At 37.4% G+C, this 21,569-nt stretch overlaps 1 long non-coding RNA gene and 1 pseudogene across 1 annotated transcript; both read right to left on the bottom strand.

Moving 5' to 3' along the window:
- Positions 1–14,379: 14,379 nt before the first annotated feature.
- Positions 14,380–16,939, bottom strand: LOC145952627 (uncharacterized). The gene is made up of 2 exons (XR_014430098.1): positions 15,507–16,939; positions 14,380–14,621 (listed from the first exon to the last, which is right to left on the bottom strand). It is a non-coding gene; the product is annotated as an uncharacterized LOC145952627 (long non-coding RNA).
- A 1,518-nt stretch (positions 16,940–18,457) lies between these two features.
- Positions 18,458–20,716, bottom strand: LOC145952830 (ethylene-responsive transcription factor 3-like; annotated as a pseudogene).
- Between the last annotated feature and the right edge of the window lie 853 nt (positions 20,717–21,569).

Genomic DNA, 21,569 nt, shown 5'->3' with positions numbered 1-21,569 from the left:
GGGAGGGCAAACCGCAGACCCTGGAGAGGGCAAACTCACGCTACCAAAGTGACCAGAAGCACAGAGGTACGCAACCCTGGGGAGGGCAAACCGCAGACCCTGGAGAGGGCAAACTCACGCTACCAAAATGACTAGAAGCACGGAGGTACGCAACCCTGGGGAGGGCAAACCGCAGACCCTAGAGAGAGCAAACTCACACTACCAAAGTGATCAGAAGCACGGAGGTATGCAACCCTGGGGAGGGCAAACTCACGCTACCAAAGTGACCAGAAGCACAGAGGTACGCAACCCTGGGGAGGGCAAACCGCAGACCCTGGAGGGGGCAAACTCACGCTACCAAAGTGACCAGAATCACGGAGGTATGCAACCCTGGGGAGGGCAAACCGCAGACCCTGGAGAGGGCAAACTCACACTACCAAAGTGATCAGAAGCACGGAAGTATGCAACCCTGGGGAGGGCAAACTCACGCTACCAAAGTGACCAGAAGCACAGAGGTACGCAACCATGGGGAGGGAAAACCACAGACCCTGGAGGGGGCAAACTCACGCTACCAAAGTGACCAGAATCACGGAGGTATGCAACCCTGGGGAGGGCAAACCGCAGACCCTAGAGAGGGCAAACTCACGCTACCAAAGTGACAAGAATCACGGAGGTATGCAACCTTGGGGAGGGCAAACCGCAGACCCTGGAGAGGGCAAACTCACGCTACCAAAGTGATCAGAAGCACGGAGGTATGCAACCCTGGGGAGGGCAAACCGCAGACCCTGGAGAGGGCAAACTCACGCTACCAAAGTGATCAGAAGCACGGAGGTACGCAACCCTGGGGAGGGCAAACCGCAGACCTTGGAGAGGGCAAACTCACGCTACCAAAGTGACTAGAAGCACGGAGGTACGCAACCCTGGGGAGGGCAAACCGCAGACCCTGGAGAAGGCAAACTCACGCTACCAAAGTGACCAGAAGCACAGAGGTACGCAACCCTGGGGAGGGCAAACCGCAGACCCTGGAGAGGGCAAACTCACGCTACCAAAGTGACTAGAAGCACGGAGGTAGGCAACCCTGGGGAGGGCAAACCGCAGACCCTGGAGAGGGCAAACTCACACTACCAAAGTGATCAGAAGCACGGAGGTATGCAACCCTGGGGAGGGCAAACCGCAGACCCTGGAGAGGGCAAACTCACGCTACCAATGTGATCAGAAGCACGGATGTATGCAACCCTGGGGAGGGCAAACCGCAGACCCTGGAGAGGGCAAACTCACGCTACCAAAGTGATCAGAAGCTCGGAGGTACGCAACCCTGGGGAGGGCAAACCGCAGACCCTGGAGAGGGCAAACTCACGCTACCAAAGTGACTAGAAGCACGGAGGTACGCAACCTTGGGGAGGGCAAACCGCAGACCCTGGAGAGGGCAAACTCACGCTACCCCGTCGTCACAAACACGGAGGTATGTAGCTTCTGGCTCGGGTGTCGAGCGAAGCTAAGCCTGGAGAGGCGGGTACTCACGCTACCCCGTCGTCACAAACACGGAGGTATGCAGCTTCCGGCTCGGGTGTCGAGCGAAGCTAAGCCTGGAGAGGCAGTACTCACGCTACCCCCGTCGTCACAAACACGGAGGTATGCATGAGCCTGGAGAGGCGACGACTAATACTCAACCTGGAGAGGCTACTCAACAATTTTCCACCGGAAGACACTACAAGTCAGAAGGGTGGCCTACTCCCCGGACAATTGGGTCAACTCCTTTACTTGTCAACCGGTACACCAAAAAGCCGTTTGACTAAGTAAAGGGGGGGCAGCTGTAGACCCCTAAAATTGTCCGGGTCGGAAATAAGACTCGAAGACTCTCGAAGACCAAAGGAAAGTCAGCCAGAAGGACTCCTGGAAGACCCTGGAAGACCCTAGGATGATTATTCGTAGGTTTAGAAGTCTTAGAGTAGCTTAAAATAAAGATGTGGAAGGATTGAAGCCCAATACGGCCTCCCAGAAGTTCAGTACGGCCGTACTGGACAATTTGAACTACAATACGGCCGTACTGAAGCCAATACGGCCATACTGAAGTTTTTGAACTTCAGTACGGCCGTACTGAAACCAATACGGCCGTACTGAAGTTTTTGAAACTTCAGTACGGCCGTACTGAATTCAATACGACCGTACTGTAGTTCAAAACTTCAGTACGGGCCGTATTGATGTCAGAGGCCGTACTGCGCCTCACTCCTATATATAGGACGTCATTTGGACGTCATTCCACACTTTTTCCAGACTTCTGGACCCTCTTGCTGAGTATTCTGGGGTTTTTGAGCAGTGTTCTGCCCTAGAATTCTCTCCGAGAGCCGATCCGACGAAGTTCTTGAGTTCTGAGCATTTAGCTTGAGAATTCGAACTAGTCGAAGGGAAATCTTTTTTGATTTCCATAGTAAAGATTAATTTTTAGGGAAGGAGCGAGCGAGCGTGTAGTGGGAGGGAGCGCCAAAAAGCCTCCTAACATTTGAATATATAAAAGCACGCTTCAAAGGTTTCTTCTTCAAAATCCTTCCTTTTACTGCTTTCTGATTGTTGCATCGCATGTTTAATTTATTCATCATGTAGATATCTTATTTATAGTCGTTTATAATAAATAGGGGTAATTTAGTAATTTTACACTATTATTAATAAAATAATCCGTCATAGGGAACCCGAAAGGGGCGTTGTGGGGTGCTAACACCTTCCTCGCACGTAACCGACTCCCTTACCTAACTCTGGTTGTAATGGCCAAGGTTGATTTGCGAAAATCAATTGCCTTATCCCTTTTTCCAATGTTTTGAGTAAAACATTGGTGGCGACTCCAAGAACCCTTCTTTTTGCGAAAACCACTAATCCATGGAGGGTCCCGCTTGGGATTAACATGGATTGGTGAATCATTTAATAAAATTGTTAGTTCGATGAGGTCTCAGTTTGAGAATAAGTCGTTCTAATAATCCACCACTTTTCGAACTATAAAAACGAGTCCGACCATCGTCGCGAATGCCAAGGTCCGTTTCGGCGGGTGGCGACAGGAACATCCTCAGCTCTCACTCTAATATGATGGTATCCTTACCTTAAATCTATCTTACTAAACACACAGGCTCCAACTAGTTGATCCATAAGGTCATCTATCCTAGGCAAAGGATACTTATTCTTAATGGTCAACTTATTCAATTGCCTATAGTCTACACACAATCTCATGCTCCCATCTTTCTTCTTAACCAATAAAACAGGCGCTCCCCAAGGCGAGACACTAGGCCTAATGAATTGTTTTCCTTGTAGTTTCTCTATTTGTTTCTTAAGCTCAACTAACTCTTTAGGAGACATCCTATAGGGAGCTATAGATATAGGTGAGGTACCTGGTACTAAGTCTATGCTAAACTCAATCTCTCTCTCAGGTGGTAAACTAGACACATCCTTAGGGAATACTTCTGGAAATTCTCTCACTAAGGGAATCTCATCTAGCTTACTATCAATCTCAAGTGTTAAGGAAGCGAAGATCATGTACACTCTTTCCTTTTCTTTTAAACAAGTTTTAATGTCAGCAACACTAAGAAATTCTGTACTCTTACATTCACCAAAGGAAATAGATTTCTCAAAGCAGTTTAAAAGGACATGGTGGAAAGATAACCAATCCATACCAAGAATTACATCTAATTGACTAAGAGGCAAACAAATTAAGTCAACTAGAAACTCCTTATCAGAAACTGTCAAAGGACATTTCAAACACACTAAGGATGTAGTCACAGGACCATTAGTAGGGGTTTCAACAACTAAATCAAAATCTAACAAAGACACAGGCAAATTCAATTTTTGGACACAAGAGACAGAAATAAAGGAATAAGTTGCACCAGAATCAAATAGTACAACAAAAGGAGTCTCAGCTATGAAACAAGTACCTTGTATCAAATTTTCTGACCGAAAAGCTTCAGCACCACTAAGAGCAAATAATCTCCCTTCAGTCTTTGGACGCTCAATTTGCGAACCTGATCCAACAACACGTGTTCTTCGTGGTTCAGGACATTGGGTGCTTATGTGACCTTTACCATTGCAGTTGAAGCAAGTAACTTCCCTGTCACGACACTCAGACTGATTATGACCAGCAAGTCCACACTTTCAGCATCTTACTAAAGGAGTGGACACAGACCCTCCAACACTTCCAGTAGCACTAACAGTGGATCCTCTTGTAAATGACTTGCTTTTATTAGCAGCAACTTTACTCCCTTGAAATCTAGTAGGAGCGGAGTAAGGCTTATTCTTACCCGAAGTACTAGAGCTCACAGTACGGATAGGACCTCCTACTCCTTTATAGAAAGCAGCACGAGCACGGTTGTCACGATCATAAATGTTGCACTTATTGACCAGAGTGGGAAAGTGATATATCTCATGATAGTTAATTGCAGTCTTCACCTCAAGACGCAGACCATTTACAAATTTTATGCATTTAGCCCTTTCACCACCCTCACCATGGTAGTGTGTACAATAACGGACCAAAGCATCAAATTTGGAAGCATACTCTGCCACTGTGTCATTCCCTTGATTCAGTTCAAGGAATTCCATTTCTTTCTGACTCCTTACATCATCCGGGAAATACTTCTCAAGAAAGACCTTCTTGAAGTTGTTCCAGTTCAAGTGCACCCCTCCATCAATCATCCTCCAAAGTGCTCTTTCCCACCAAAAGTGAGCATCAGCAGTCAACATGAAGGTGGCCAACTTCATCTTTTGAGTGAGGGGACAATCCATAACGTTGAAGATTTTCTCTATCTCAGTTAACCAATTCATAGCAGCATCTGGGTCATATCCTCCTTTAAAGGTAGGTGGGTGATTTCGTTGAAATTGCTCTAACCAGTTAGGAGCGACCTCAACCCTATTGTTATTATTCATAGCTTGTGCTAATGCTTGAAGAGCATCAGCAATCGTACGATCATTTCTACCAGCCATAGTCTAAGAAAATAATACAATTAATAAACATAATCAATCATCATACTAGCATACCAACAAGTTTCACAATCAGTCCAGTCCATCATTCATGTACCAAATAAGCATAGTAAACCAAATAAGCACAGTAAACTCATAACTCACGGTCGATTAGATCGACTTGCTCTGATACAACTAAATGTGACACCCTCTACCCCAACATTAATACACAATAATTGTAAGCAATAATTTTTTTTCTTCTTTTTGAGTAAATAAAATCTTTCATAGTTTGATAACATCTTTCATGGATAAAATAATTGTCTCAAATATCATAAGGTAGAAGATTCACATTCGTAACTCATAAATCATAAAAAGTTAATATGTAAGTATCAAAACTCAAGAAATCATATAAAAGAAAATATAGATTAATTCCAGCAAAGGTGGCAGTGCCTCCTAGTTAGGAGTTAAATTATAACTTTCAAATTATGTAATAAAATAATATGAAAAAGATGTACATTTTGGTCTTTTATCAAGGACGTTCAAAATTACAAAAGAAAGATTATAAACTTTATTTACGTTATTTCTTCGCTAGAAATTACAAAAGAAAAGAAACTAACGATAATAAAACAATAACATATTAGACTAAGCTAGCTATGCCCCGATGTCACATCCTATCAGAGCACGTCCAACTGAAGCCTTAAGCCTCATCACCAACATCCTCATGATGATGATCGCCTGCAACATAATTTAAACACATACAAAAGCAACAAGGGAGTGCGAAACATCTCACTCAGTTTTAGGTGAAGAAATAAAGGTTAGATAGCACACACACACAACAAATATAAGTCACATGTAAACAATACACATACATAATCAATATCAAATGTACATTTATTTATCATGCTATGATGTCATGGCCTCGACTCATAAATGCATGCATGTGGCGCCATAAGGAAGTTTCAAATTTCATCATCATTGGTGACCCTAAGGCACACCTAGTTACATCACTAGTGACCCTAAGGTACACCTGGTTACATCACTGGTGACCTTAAGGTACACCTTGTTAGCGGGTTACATCACTGGTGACCCTAAGGTACACCTTGTTAGCATGTTACATCACTGGTGACCCTAAGGTACACCTTGTTAGCATGTTACATCACTAGTGACCCTAAGGTACACCTTGTTAGTATGTTACATCACTGGTATGCGGCCTCAGCGGCACACCTGGAATAATATATGCATATGATGCATGTCATACATTCATTATTTCATTAACTCAACATTTGACTTATTACAGAATTTCATTTAGTACATCATGTCATCATTTTTCATATTCTTATAATCACAGCTTGTCTCAATAGTCCATTCTTAGATCTCATGTCATTTGTCCATATTTCACATGGTCATGTCATAAAAACTCCTCATATGGTCCTCACAGGAATTCACAGAGATCCACAGAAAGCATTCTTATTCATATTAAAACTCATTTATTTTTAACATTAATTTCATATTCATTATTACTTCCAACAAGGAAACAAAGTAGAGCAAATAGAAAGTAAAATAGAACAACAGGTAAGGGATTGGGCGTCAATCCGACAATCAAACTATGCAACAATTATCCCCACACCCCCGAGCGAGGTTTCTCACTCCTCCTTACCTGGATAAGCGGAGTTGAAACTAGAGCAGAACCTAACAAGAGCAGAACCTCCTCCTCTAGATTCCCTCTTCCTCTTTCTCTCTCTTTCTTTCTCTTTCTCTCTCTCTCTCTCTCTCTCTCTCTCTCTCTCTCTCTCTCTCTCTCTCTTTCTTTCTTTCTTTCTCTCTAAGATTTTCACTTCTCACTCAGTATAATTTTTTTCACCCCCCTTATCCCTATTTATAAGCCTCCAGGGGTTCCCGGAACGGCCCGTTCCAACCTAAAGAAAGAGAATTTTATAAAAGAATTTCATAAATAATTTAAATTATTAAAAACCTTTACAATATTTTATAAAAACCCTTTTAATTAACTATAATAAATATATGAAAATAAATAATAATCAACATTGTATTAGTAGAAAATTTGGGATGTTACATTTCAATTATATTTTTAATTAGCAAATAATTAATTCCAAAGCCAATTAATTTTTTCTATAGTAATTATTAGTAAAATTTAACAACTTTTAATTTAACAATTGGATCGATGAAATTCAACACACACCATGAGTTATTGAGCGGAATTACTTTACCAAGGGTTATTTCGTAAATTATTTGATTCCTCCACTCTCTCTCTCTATCTCTCTCTCTCTCAGAGAGACATGATGATTATACTAATACCGGTGTAACTTTTACTAAGTATTACACACCGCTTAATAACTTTATATTAAATGTAAATTTTGTAAATTCAACCGTTAGATTATTATAAAAATATAATAATATATAATAATTATATTACGAATAATAATAATAATAATTATATATTTAATTAATCTTTATTTATATATACTTAATTTTATAATTAATAATTTACTTAATTATATTTAAAATTATAATTTAAATTATTTATTTTTATAATTTATAATGATAATATAATTTATAAAATTATAAATATTTATTGATTACATACTCATAAATTAAATTTTAATATTATAAATAAATTATTAAATAATTTAATATATTTATTTATCTTAAATCAAATATATAAAATTCAAAAAATGTATTTATCCTTGTTTTATTTACTAATTATCAACCGTTAATAAAATACAAACTTAAAATCTTATCTAATTATATCATAATATTTTCACATCAAATTTAAAACCAGATATTAGTTATATAAAAATATTAAGATCATATAGTAAATTGTCAATAAGATTTTAGTTAAATAATTTAAAATAATTATTGTTTCAATTATATTGTTAATTAGCAAATAATTAATTCCAAAGCTAATTAATTTTTCTATATTAATTATTAGTAAAATTTAACAATTTTTTATTTAACAATTGGATCGATGAAATTAAATACAAACCATGAGTTATTGAGCGGAATTACTTTACCAAGAGTTATTTCGTAAATTATTTGATTCCTCCACTCTCTCTCTCTGTGACACCCTCTACCCCGCATATCATAACTCAATAAATTTAAATATAACATTTAATAATCAAACATGTTTAAAGAGTATCACATTTTTAACATACACAATCAGCAGAAATTACAAAGAAATAAATCTCAAGTTTCCAAAATAATAACATTAACATCCTAATCTAATCTTATCTATGCCCCGATGTCACATGTCCTATCAGAGCATAGCCCATAAAGAAGCCTAAGCTTCACGACCAACATTCTCAGCCTCATACTGATAATCACCTGTATAACAGTCAGAGAAAAACAACACAAAGAAAAAGGGAGTGAGAAAACATCTCACTCGGCTCACAGTGTAGAAATATATACCAGATAGCCAAGCACAAACAAAATATGTATAACATAGATTAATAACAATATCACATCTTACTCATTCAAGGCATATTCATTTGTCATATAACATCAAAAGACACATGTATGGACACGGACTACATTTTATCATGCATGTGGCGCCAGTCACTTATCACGTAGTATATTGCCGCTAGCAATACACAAAGAGTAGTCTAGGAGTACATGCCGGGACACAACCTCTGCGCACTCTCACTAGAAGGACATACTACCAGAGTCTCGTCGGGATAGCTAAGCCGCGCAAGATACATCCCATGCACACAATGGGCGAGACTGGGACTTCCAAACCGAGCCATCCCCAAGGACTGATCCCCACAGCTTTTACACTAGGGGGCCTTCTCTGGCGGCGTATTCCATATCGTACCCTTATCACTTTATGCAAATGATGCATGTCAAACAAGACTCTATGCATTCTCATATCACTTTATCACTTTCCATGGTCATTTCTCTTTATCACATTTCATATCTCATTGTCACATTATCACATTATCTATCTCATGGTCAATCATATCTCATGGTCATTTCACATCATATTTCATCATCACATCATATCATTAGAAACATCACATTCACATTATCATATCATATTCATAACTTTCACAATCATAATCTCAACAGAATTTCTATTCATACACACATATTAACCAAGCAATTAGAACATACAAACAATATAACATACAACAAACACAGGATTGGGGGCCAATCCCACTACCCAGCATACAATCCCACACCCAGAGCGAGATTTCTCACTCCCCCCCTTACCTGGATGACAAGCGCTGAAACTAAAGAAGAGCTTCCTCCTCTAGGCTCCTTCTACTAGGATAGAACCACCTCCTATGGATTCCTCTAGGTCTTCAAAGAGAAGAAGAGGAGAAGAAGAGAGTATAAGAGAAGAGAGAATGAGAATTGAGGGATGGTTTGCAATGGAGAAGTGAAGGGCTATTTATAGCCTTCAAGACACATTAAAAAAAATGGAAAATAATGAAAAAATCTTAGACAAAACTAAGTGGAATGAATTAGTGAGATGAATTATTAAAGTTGGTGGGATGAATTAATGGAGTTGGTGCCATGTTCTTTTCCTCATCGACTTTAGCTACTGATTTGGACCTTATAGACAGCCGAATCTGAAAATATTTCCTTCATGAAAGTTGTAGGATTTTCTCTTATCTTTCCATAGCCACCAAGTTTGTATCATTTGGACCATCACAGCCCAAGTTATGCCCTAAACACCGAGGTTTGCCAGTCAGCCCAGCGAAAACGATTTTATTGAAAAGAAAGTTTACAACTATCTAATTAAGCCCAACAATATACATATATTTCTAAAGCCTACAATTAAGCATAAATGAAATGTGAATTAGCTACAATTGAAGTAAAATATAATCACAAAATTATGACCAAATACCATATAATAATAATAAAAACTGGGATGTTACAATTCTCCCCTCCTTTAAGAAATTTCGTCCTCGAAATTTACCTGAAAACAGGAATGGATGAGCTTCCCGCATTTTGCTTTCTAGTTCCCATGTAGCGTCTTCTTCAAAGTTTCCTCCCCAAACAACTTTGACTAAAGGAATTTCCTTACCTCTTAGTTGCCTTACCCTCTTGTCCTCAATTCTCAAAGGTATGGTTTCATAAGTGAGGTTATCCTTTAACTGAATGTTGTCGGGTTCCACAATATGAGATGGGTCATGAATGTATTTTCTAAGTTGAGAAACATGGAAGACATCATGAAGATTTGATAGGGATGGAGGTAACGCAATTTGGTAGGCTACATCACCAACTCTTTTAAGGATCTGGTAGGGACCAATGAATCTTGGAGTAAGTTTGCGAGATTTAAGTGCTCTACCAATTCCAGTCCAAGGAGTTACTTTAAGGAATACATGATTTCCCTCTTTAAACTCAAGGTCTTTCCTTCTTTTATCATAGTAGCTCTTTTGTCTACTTTGGGACGCTCTCATTTTATCCTGGATCATCTTAACCTTTTCGGTGGTTTGTTGAACTATCTCAGGTCCCAAAATGGCACTCTCTCCAGGTTCTACCCAACACAAAGGTGTTCTACATCTCCTACCATACAAAGCCTCATAGGGTGCCATCCCAATACTGGAATGGTAGCTATTATTGTAGGTAAACTCTATCAAAGGTAGGAAACTATCCCAAGTACCTTCATGTTCTAAGATACAAGCTCTCAACAAGTCTTCTAAGGATTGTATGGTCCTCTCAGTCTGGCCATCTGTTTGGGGGTGATATGCTGAACTCAACCTAAGCTTAGTGCCTAACGCCTTATGCAAGCTCTCCCAAAATCTAGAGGTGAACCTAGGATCTCTATCAGAAACTATACTAGTAGGAACCCCATGCAACCTTACAATCTCACCTATGTACAACTTGGTTAATCTCTCCAAAGGGTATCTAATGTTAATGGGAATAAAATGGGCAGACTTAGTTAATCTATCCACAATGACCCATATAGCATCCAAGTTCTTCCTTGTCCTAGGTAATCCTACTACAAAATCCATCGAGATGCTATCCCATTTCCACACAGGCACATCTAAAGGTTGTAGCAGACCTGAAGGTTTCTGGTGTTCTACTTTAGCTTTCTGACATACTAAGCAAGCATACACAAATTCCTCTACCTCCCTCTTCATCTTAGGCCACCAGAACATTTTCCTAAGGTCTTGGTACATCTTAGTGGCTCCTGGATGGATACTAAGGCTGCTCCTATGACCTTCTTCTAGGATTGCTTTCTTAAGCTCAGGCACACTAGGAATGCATAACCTGTCCTTAAATCTTAACACCCCATCTACTCCAACTTTAAACTCACTTTCCACACCTTGATTCAACTTCTCTACTTGACTCAATAAGAAAGGATCTGCTTTCTGACCTTTTCTAATCTCATCTATCAAGTTATTAGTCACTCTCAAGGCTCCCAACTTAATACTCCTAGAGGTCAGTTCACACACTAAGCTCATATCTCTAAACTCTTCAATCATGTGCAACTCCTTAATCATCAAAGAAGAGATTCTCAAGGATTTTCTACTCAGAGCATCAGCTACAACATTAGCCTTGCCAGGGTGGTAATTTAATTGAAAATCATAATCCTTAAGGAACTCTAACCATCTCCTCTGCCTCATATTTAGTTCTTTTTGGTCAAATAAGTACTTAAGGCTCTTATGATCACTAAAAACTTCAAATCTAGACCCAAACAAGTAATGCCTCCACAACTTAAGAACAAATACTACTGCAGCTAATTCAAGGTCATGGGTAGGGTAGTTTTGTTCATGGATTTTCAATTGCCTAGAAGCATAGGCTATTACCTTTCCCTTCTGCATAAGTACCCCTCCTAAACCCATCTTAGAGGCATCACAATACACTACAAAGGTTTCATTAGGGTCAGGTAATGCTAAAATAGGGGCACTAGTTAACCTCCTCTTAAGTTCCTGAAAGTTCTCTTCACACTTAGAGTCCCACACAAAAGGTTGATTCTTCCTAGTCAATTTGGTCAAAGGTAATGCTAATTTAGAAAAACCCTCTATAAACCTCCTATAATACCCAGCTAACCCCAGAAAACTCCTGATCTCAAAAACTGACTTAGGTGTTTTCCACTCAAGTACAGCTTCTACCTTAGAAGGGTCTACAGCTATCCCTCCTTCAGAAATCACATGTCCCAAAAAGCTTACACTATTGAGCCAGAATTCACACTTAGACAATTTAGCATATAACTGCTTCTCCTTAAGGGTTTGAAGGACAATCCTAAGGTGTTCAGCATGTTCTTCCTTAGTCTTAGAATATACAAGGATGTCATCTATGAAGACTACTACAAATCTATCCAAATAGGGGTGAAAGATCCTATTCATATAATCCATGAATACTCCAGGTGCATTAGTTACACCGAAAGGCATAACTAAATACTCATAGTGCCCATAGCGGGTTCTAAAAGCAGTCTTTGGGATATCCTCGGATTTCACTCGGATTTGGTGATAACCTGATCTCAAATCTATCTTACTAAACACACAAGCCCCAACTAGCTGGTCCATAAGGTCATCTATTCTAGGCAATGGATACTTATTCTTGATGGTTACTTTATTTAGTTGCCTATAGTCTACGCACAACCTCATGCTCCCATCTTTCTTCTTGACCAACAAAACAGGCGCTCCCCAAGGTGAGACACTAGGTCTAATGAATTGTTTCTCTTGAAGTTCTTCTATCTGTTTCTTGAGTTCAGCTAACTCCTTAGGGGACATTCTATAAGGTGCTATGGATATGGGTGCAGTACCAGGTACTAAGTCTATGGAAAACTCAATCTCCCTCTCAGGTGGTAAGCTAGATATGTCCTTAGGGAAAACTTCAGGAAACTCTCTTACTATGGGAATCTTACTAGGCTCATGGTCTTTCTCAAGAGTTAAACAGGCGAGAATCATGTAAACCTTTTCATTTTCCTTTAAACAAGTTTTTATTTTGTTAGCACTTAAAAACTCTGCGCCCTTATTCTCACCAAAAGATATGGATTTTTCAAAACAATTTAGTAGGACATGATTGGAAGATAACCAGTCCATTCCAAGAATGATATCGAGTTGACTAAGAGGCAAACAGATAAGGTCAACCAGAAACTGTCTTTCAGAAATAGCAATTGGGCATTTGAGGCAAATACTAGAAGTAGATATGGGACCTTCTGTGGGAGTTTCTACCACTAGATCATAGCTCAAATAAGACACTGGCAATTTCAATTTTTGGACACAGGCAAAAGAAATGAAAGAATGAGTTGCACCAGAGTCAAACAGTACAACCAAAGGATTCTCAGCTATGAAACAAATACCTTGTATTAAATTATCGGACTGAGTAGCTTCAGCACTACTAAGAGCAAATACTCTTCCAGTAGTTGTTGGACGTTTAGGTTGAGAATTAGCTCCTGTTCCCATCATACGTTGCTTTGGCGATTGTGGACACTGAGTACTAATATGACCTTTGCCATTGCAATTGAAACATGTTATTTCTTTGTCGGGACAGTTATAGTGTTCATGCCCACGCAGCCCACATTTCTTGCATCGATTAGTAGGGGTAGAAACAGAGCCTCCTACACTAGCAGCACCACTTACGAAAGAATTTCTAGCAACGGATCTACTCTTAGCATGATTTCCTTGAATTTTGGTAGGAACAGAGTAAGGCTTACTCTTACCCAGAGCACTAGAACCTGCAGCACGTATAGGACCTCCAGCCCCTTTGTAGAAACTAGCACGTGCACGATTATCACGATCATAGATTCTACTCTTGTTGACAAGCGTTGGATAGTGATAGATCTCTTGATAATTAATTGCTGTTTTTATCTCCGGACGAAGGCCATTCACGAACTTAATACACTTAGCCCTTTCACCACCCTCACCATGGTAATGAGTACAATAGCGAACCAAGGCATCAAATTTTGCAGCATACTCTGCCACTGTATCATTTCCTTGTTTCAGCTCGAGAAATTCAACTTCTTTCTGGCTTCTTACATCATCCGGGAAATACTTTTCGAGGAAGACTCTCTTGAAGTTGTCCCAATTCAATTGCACTCCTCCATCAATCATCCTTTGAAGAGCTCCTTCCCACCAAAAATGGGCATCAGCAGTCAACATGAAGGTAGCCAGCCTCACCTTCTGAGCGAAAGGACACTCCATGGCATTAAAAATCTTTTCGATTTCCATTAGCCAATTCATCGCAACATCTGGGTCATATCCTCCTTGGAAAGTAGGTGGATTATTTTGTTGAAATCGCTCTAACCAGTTAGGAGTGATTTCAGCCCTATTATTGTTACTCACGGCTTGTGCTAACGCTTGAAGAGCATCAGCAATTGCACGATCATTTCTACCAGCCATAATCTAAGAAAATAGTACACATGACAACAAACATAATCAACCATCATGCTAGTATAAATTTCTCAACTATCACACAAGCACAATAGACTCATAACTCACGGTCGATTTGATCGACCTGCTCTGATACCACTAAATGTGACACCCTCTACCCCGCATATCATAACTCAATAAATTTAAATATAACATTTAATAATCAAACATGTTTAAAGAGTATCACATTTTTAACATACACAATCAGCAGAAATTACAAAGAAATAAATCTCAAGTTTCCAAAATAATAACATTAACATCCTAATCTAATCTTATCTATGCCCCGATGTCACATGTCCTATCAGAGCATAGCCCATAAAGAAGCCTAAGCTTCACGACCAACATTCTCAGCCTCATACTGATAATCACCTGTATAACAGTCAGAGAAAAACAACACAAAGAAAAAGGGAGTGAGAAAACATCTCACTCGGCTCACAGTGTAGAAATATATACCAAATAGCCAAGCACAAACAAAATATGTATAACATAGATTAATAACAATATCACATCTTACTCATTCAAGGCATATTCATTTGTCATATAACATCAAAAGACACATGTATGGACACGGACTACATTTTATCATGCATGTGGCGCCAGTCACTTATCACGTAGTATATTGCCGCTAGCAATACACAAAGAGTAGTCTAGGAGTACATGCCGGGACACAACCTCTGCGCACTCTCACTAGAAGGACATACTACCAGAGTCTCGTCGGGATAGCTAAGCCGCGCAAGATACATCCCATGCACACAATGGGCGAGACTGGGACTTCCAAACCGAGCCATCCCCAAGGACTGATCCCCACAGCTTTTACACTAGGGGGCCTTCTCTGGCGGCGTATTCCATATCGTACCCTTATCACTTTATGCAAATGATGCATGTCAAACAAGACTCTATGCATTCTCATATCACTTTATCACTTTCCATGGTCATTTCTCTTTATCACATTTCATATCTCATTGTCACATTATCACATTATCTATCTCATGGTCAATCATATCTCATGGTCATTTCACATCATATTTCATCATCACATCATATCATTAGAAACATCACATTCACATTATCATATCATATTCATAACTTTCACAATCATAATCTCAACAGAATTTCTATTCATACACACATATTAACCAAGCAATTAGAACATACAAACAATATAACATACAACAAACACAGGATTGGGGGCCAATCCCACTACCCAGCATACAATCCCACACCCAGAGCGAGATTTCTCACTCCCCCCCTTACCTGGATGACAAGCGCTGAAACTAAAGAAGAGCTTCCTCCTCTAGGCTCCTTCTACTAGGATAGAACCACCTCCTATGGATTCCTCTAGGTCTTCAAAGAGAAGAAGAGGAGAAGAAGAGAGTATAAGAGAAGAGAGAATGAGAATTGAGGGATGGTTTGCAATGGAGAAGTGAAGGGCTATTTATAGCCTTCAAGACACATTAAAAAAAATGGAAAATAATGAAAAAATCTTAGACAAAACTAAGTGGAATGAATTAGTGAGATGAATTATTAAAGTTGGTGGGATGAATTAATGGAGTTGGTGCCATGTTCTTTTCCTCATCGACTTTAGCTACTGATTTGGACCTTATAGACAGCCGAATCTGAAAATATTTCCTTCATGAAAGTTGTAGGATTTTCTCTTATCTTTCCATAGCCACCAAGTTTGTATCATTTGGACCATCACAGCCCAAGTTATGCCCTAAACACCGAGGTTTGCCAGTCAGCCCAGCGAAAACGATTTTATTGAAAAGAAAGTTTACAACTATCTAATTAAGCCCAACAATATACATATATTTCTAAAGCCTACAATTAAGCATAAATGAAATGTGAATTAGCTACAATTGAAGTAAAATATAATCACAAAATTATGACCAAATACCATATAATAATAATAAAAACTGGGATGTTACACTCTCTATCTCTCTCTCCTCTCTCAGAGAGAGAGAATAATTATACTAATACTGGTGTAACTTTTACTAAGTATTACACACCACTTAATAACTTTATATTAAATGTGAATTTTGTAAATTTAACATTTAGATTATTATAATAATATAATAATATATAATAATTATATTACGAATAATAATAATAATATATTAAATTAATATTTATTTATATATACTTAATTTTATAATTAACAATCTACTTAATTCTATTTAAAATTATAATTTAAATTATTTATTTTTATAATTTATGATGATAACATAATTTTTTAAATTATAAATATTTATTTATTACATACTTATAAATTAAATTTTAACATTTTAAATAAATTATTAAATAATTTAATATATTTATTTATCTTAAATCAAAGATATAAAATTCAAAAAATGTATTTATCCTTGTTTTATTTAGTAATTATCAACCATTAATAAAATACAAACCTAAAATCTTATCTATTTATATCATAATATTTTCACATCAAATTTAAAACCAGATATTAGTTATATAAAAATATTAAGATCATATAGTAAATTGTCAATAAGATTTTAGTTAAATAATTTAAAATAATTATTATTTCAGTTATATTGTTAATTAGCAAATAATTTATTTCAAAGCTAATTAATTTTTTTATATTAATTATTAGTAAAATTTAATAACTTTTAATTTATTAATTGGATCGATGAAATTCAACACACGTCATGAGTTATTGAGCGGAATAACTTTGCCAAGAGTTATTTTTTAAATTATTTGATTCCTCCACTCTGTCTCTTTCCCTCTCTATCTCTCTCTCTTAGAGAGAGAGAGGAGGGTTATACTAACACCTGTATAACTTTTACTAAGTATTACACACCACTCCATAACATTATATTAAATGTGAATTTTGTAAATCTAACCCTTAGATTACTATAAAATATAATAATATATAATAATTGTATTACGAATATTAATAATAATATATTTAATTAATCTTTATTTATATATACTTACATTTATAAATAACAATCTACTTCTTTCTATTTAAAATTATAATTTAAATTATTTATTTTTATAATTCATAATGATAATATAATTTATAAAATTATAAATACTTATTTATTACATACTTTTAAATTAAATTTTAACATTTTAAATAAATTATTAAATAATTTAATATATTTATTTATCTTAAATCAAATATATAAAATTAAAAAAATGTATTTATCCTTGTTTTATTTTCTAATTATCAACCATTAATATAATACTAACTTAAAATATTATCTAATTATATCATAATATTTTCACATCAAATTTAAAATCAGATATTAGTTATACAAAAATATTAAGAACACATAGTAAATTGTCAATAAGATTTTAGTTTAATAATTTAAAATAATTAATGTTTCAATTGTATTGTTAATTAGCAAATAATTTATTCTAAAGCTAATTAATTTTTTCTAAATTAATTATTAGTAAAATTTAATAACTTTTAATTTAACAATTGGATCAATAAAATTTAACACACACCATGAGTTATTGAGCAGAATTACTTTACCAAGAGTTATTTTGTAAGTTATTTAATTCCTCCACTCTCTCTTTCTCTCTCTCTCTCTCTCTCTCTCTATATATATATATATATATATATATATACTCTCTCTCTCTCTCTCTCTATATATATATATATATAGAGAGAGAGAGAGAGATGAGGGTTATACTAATACCGATGTAACTTTTACTAAGTATTACACATCGCTCTAAAAAATCTGTCACAAAATCCGTCACAAATTTTATTTTTTTATTTAGTGACGGATTAAATTTTGTCTCTAAAAATTTGGTGACAAAATTCGTAACAATTTTTTTTATTTAGTGACGGATTTTGTGACGGAATTTTTAGAGACAAAATTTTTTCCGTTACAAAATTCGTCACTAATTTTATTTTTTATTTAGTGACGGATTTTGTGACGGATTTTTTAGAGATAAAATTTAATCCGTCACAAACTTCAATAAATGGTAATCTGTCACAAAAATTAAAATTCCCTTACAAAATTCGTCACTATTAGTGACGATATTTTTTCCATCACAAAAATTCGTCACAAATATTAATTTTTCTAGCAGTATAAGAACCTGAAAGCATGGGATACTAATGCAAGACTAATTAATTTAAAATTTATTGTTCAAACCTCATGACTAATTAATTCAGACTCCGAGTAACTAGAGCCACCACCACCAAAAAAAGAAAAAAAATTAAATTATACATCATTGTAGAAAAAGAAAATCAATAACTCAATATACAGAACGAAGGCCAATTTTTACTTGCATTTCCGTTCTCTTCTTGGATGCTCAACCCAGTTTTCACTCACAATTTTTTTGAAAACAAATTTGTTCTCATCATGCATTTAAAGAAAAAAAATACCCAGAGGTCAATTAAAAACAAAGGGGCAGGAAAGAGTTGATGCATAAATTCATAGTCCATAGTTAGCAAATATAAAATGTCAACTTACCTTCTCATCATCAAAATCATACAAATCAGCAGCTACAAGATAAAAAATATTAATGTTAGTATCTTCAAACATTCAAACAAGTTAAAGACAATATTAAATACCTAAACAACAGTTGAAAACTTTAGCTTGTATGCAAGTTCTAATAACAAAGAAGCCTCCGTAAACATTAAGTGTAGAAACAAATAACTTCTACCTTTTATGTAACTGCAACCAAAACTAATATACGAAACAAAAACCATGACACATTAACTAGTTCACTTTTCCATCATAAGGATAAGTCTTCAATGGGATTTATTTTCTCTCTTTTGAATGATGTTAACAAATATGCAGAGAAAAATATAAAACTGATGGCTATACACTACATAAATTAAAACAACAAAATAGATTTTTAAAGACATCAATCAAACTATTGTTAGCAAAGCAGAATTTATATTCAAAGATTACATACTGTCATCCACTTAAATTTGATAGCATTTTCAGTAAAATTTTTCATCTTAGCATCAAGCTCAGTTGTTGCTTCCTCTCCTTTAGCAATAATTCTGTCAATATCCTCATCTGTAATTGTATTGTCCTTGGAACTAAAAACCATTTCAGCACCAAATCTAACCATTTGAAGCAACTCATCTTTATTAACAGATGCATACATAACAGATTAAACAAGAGGAAGAGCAATGGGATTAGAATGTGATTTATTCTATGATCTGATCGGCATAAGTTTGTACAAAAAAAGGGGGAAAAGAGTGAGTTCTAATGGGTAAAGTAAGAAGCAGATCCATAAAGAAAGCATAAGCACCAACCAGTTATGAGATGAGGTCCAATGCTATATGACAGAGGATCCAAATAACTTACAACAACACAACCACCACACAAACCTCGATCCTATATTACTCTAACAACTCCGAAACATTAACTAATTAAACGACAGCTAGGAAGGAGGATTATACCGACCAGATCCATCAGAGGCAGAGAGCCGTCGCAGGGACGTCATCGGTGGCACCAGGCGGAGGGAGGTTCAGATCGAACGGCAGCGGTTGCCAGAAGGAGGAGGTAAGGACGCAGTCCTCGTCGTCGTCCACCACGGAGGAGGAGGAATTGTAATCGTTGTGCTAATCATCTAGAGGGGGAGCGATAGGGTTGACGGGCCTACGAGGGTGGATGGTGTGAGAAGACGGAACCCTAGGCCCGCTGAAGGACTTCACGGTGCTGCTCATGCCGCTGGTGGTGGGCCAGTTCACCTGGACCACGGGCTCGAACTTGGAGAAGCCATGGGCCTGGTAGAGGGGAATCTGGTCGGGATCGGGGCCCGCGAAAGGATCGGGCGGCGTTGTAGTAGGCCCGGGCAGCATCCTCGGCAAAATCGAAGGTGCCGAGCCAGACGCGTGCCTTCTTCCAGGGATCTCGAATCTCGGCTACGAAGCGGTCCCAGGGGCGCTTCCTGACGCCGCGGAAGCGCGTCTCCTTGGGCGGAGGGTGATGGTGGGTGGCGGCAGCTCTCCCTCGGCGCATTTGGGTGTGGATGGTGCGGAGAGTGGTTGTTGGGAGGAAGAGCAAGAACCACCAGGACGGTAGGTTTATTGCTCTTCTAAAAGAACCACCAAGACGGGAGGAATGGGTTTGGGTGATGTGGCAGAGGAAGGCAAGGGAGTCGGAGGGGGAGGCAGTAACGGCGGTGTAGGAGTGGAGGAGGGAGTTGGGGAAGCGGGGGTCGGAGGAGGAGGTTTGGGGATTTGAAGAAAGGGAGAGGAGGAAGGGGTTGGTGTTTGTTTGGAGGGAGAAGGGGGTTGGGGTTCGCGATTGTGGAGCGGAATGAAGGAGGGATTTTCCCCATCGCGAGAATAGTCTCGTTTCTACGTCGATCATAAGCAAAACCGAAGTAGAACAACTCCTGGATTTCATTTCTACATCAGTTTTAAGCAAAACCAATGTAAATATGTTTATATTTTTTATTTATTTACAAGTTTGCCACCGCGTTTATGATTTACATCGGTTCTACTAGAACCGATGTAAATATGGCGATGTTAAACAGTGTTTTTGTAGTAGTGTTTTTCTTCTTCTAATTTTAGTTTTTAGAATTAATTAACGTAAAAGAGGTTTTTTTCTTTTTGGAGTTTATTGATGTTGAATATTGAGTTGGAAAGCCAATTTGAGGGCTTGATGTTGAGAATTTAAAATATGCTTCATGTAGGGGTTTTTTTTAATAGTCATTGCATACGAGATCAATTGTTATATTTGGCCTATTGATGTTGTAAATGAAGTTTTGAGTGGTTTAGATTCAGTTTGGGGTGTCGCAACCCGAAAATTTCCGATCTCGTGACTAATGGTTTAGACATCCTTTTAAAGATCTCATCAATTAAGGAATGCCCGGACACCAAACTAATCCTTAATTAATGGTTTTGAAAATAAGTTCTATGGAGCCGCCACCAATATTTTACTCAAAACATTGGAAAAAGAAAAAGTTTTTTAAAAGTCCAATAATGGTCTTGATAACCAGAGTTGGGTTCGGGGGTCGGTTACGTGTAGGGAAGGTATTAAGCACCCCTACAACGCCCTAAACCGGTACCCTATGATGAAGATAACGTAATAAGAATTAATAATTAAAATATTTAATCCCCTTTATTAATAATTATTTACATGCTTGAAATTTAAATTATACAATTAATCCTAAAATGTTTACATGATTATTTTTATTATAAATAATATTTATTAAAAATAAGAAATAAAAGAGAGAGAAGAAAATTAGTTGAAATACCTCTTGAACGAGCTCTATTAATCTTCAAAGATGGAGATTTGGGTGCTTTTTGGCAACCCTTCACATTACAATGCCTCACAAAAATCTCAAGGAATACACAGAGAGGGGAAGAGAGAAAAAGAGAGAAAT

Source organism: Cajanus cajan, chromosome 10 (assembly GCF_000230855.2).
Source record: "Cajanus cajan strain Asha chromosome 10, NIPB_CcT2T_4, whole genome shotgun sequence".
In the NCBI taxonomy this organism is placed as follows: Eukaryota; Viridiplantae; Streptophyta; class Magnoliopsida; order Fabales; family Fabaceae; genus Cajanus; species Cajanus cajan.
Note: the sequence above shows the minus strand (reverse complement) of the source record. Positions and strands in the feature narration are given on the sequence as shown.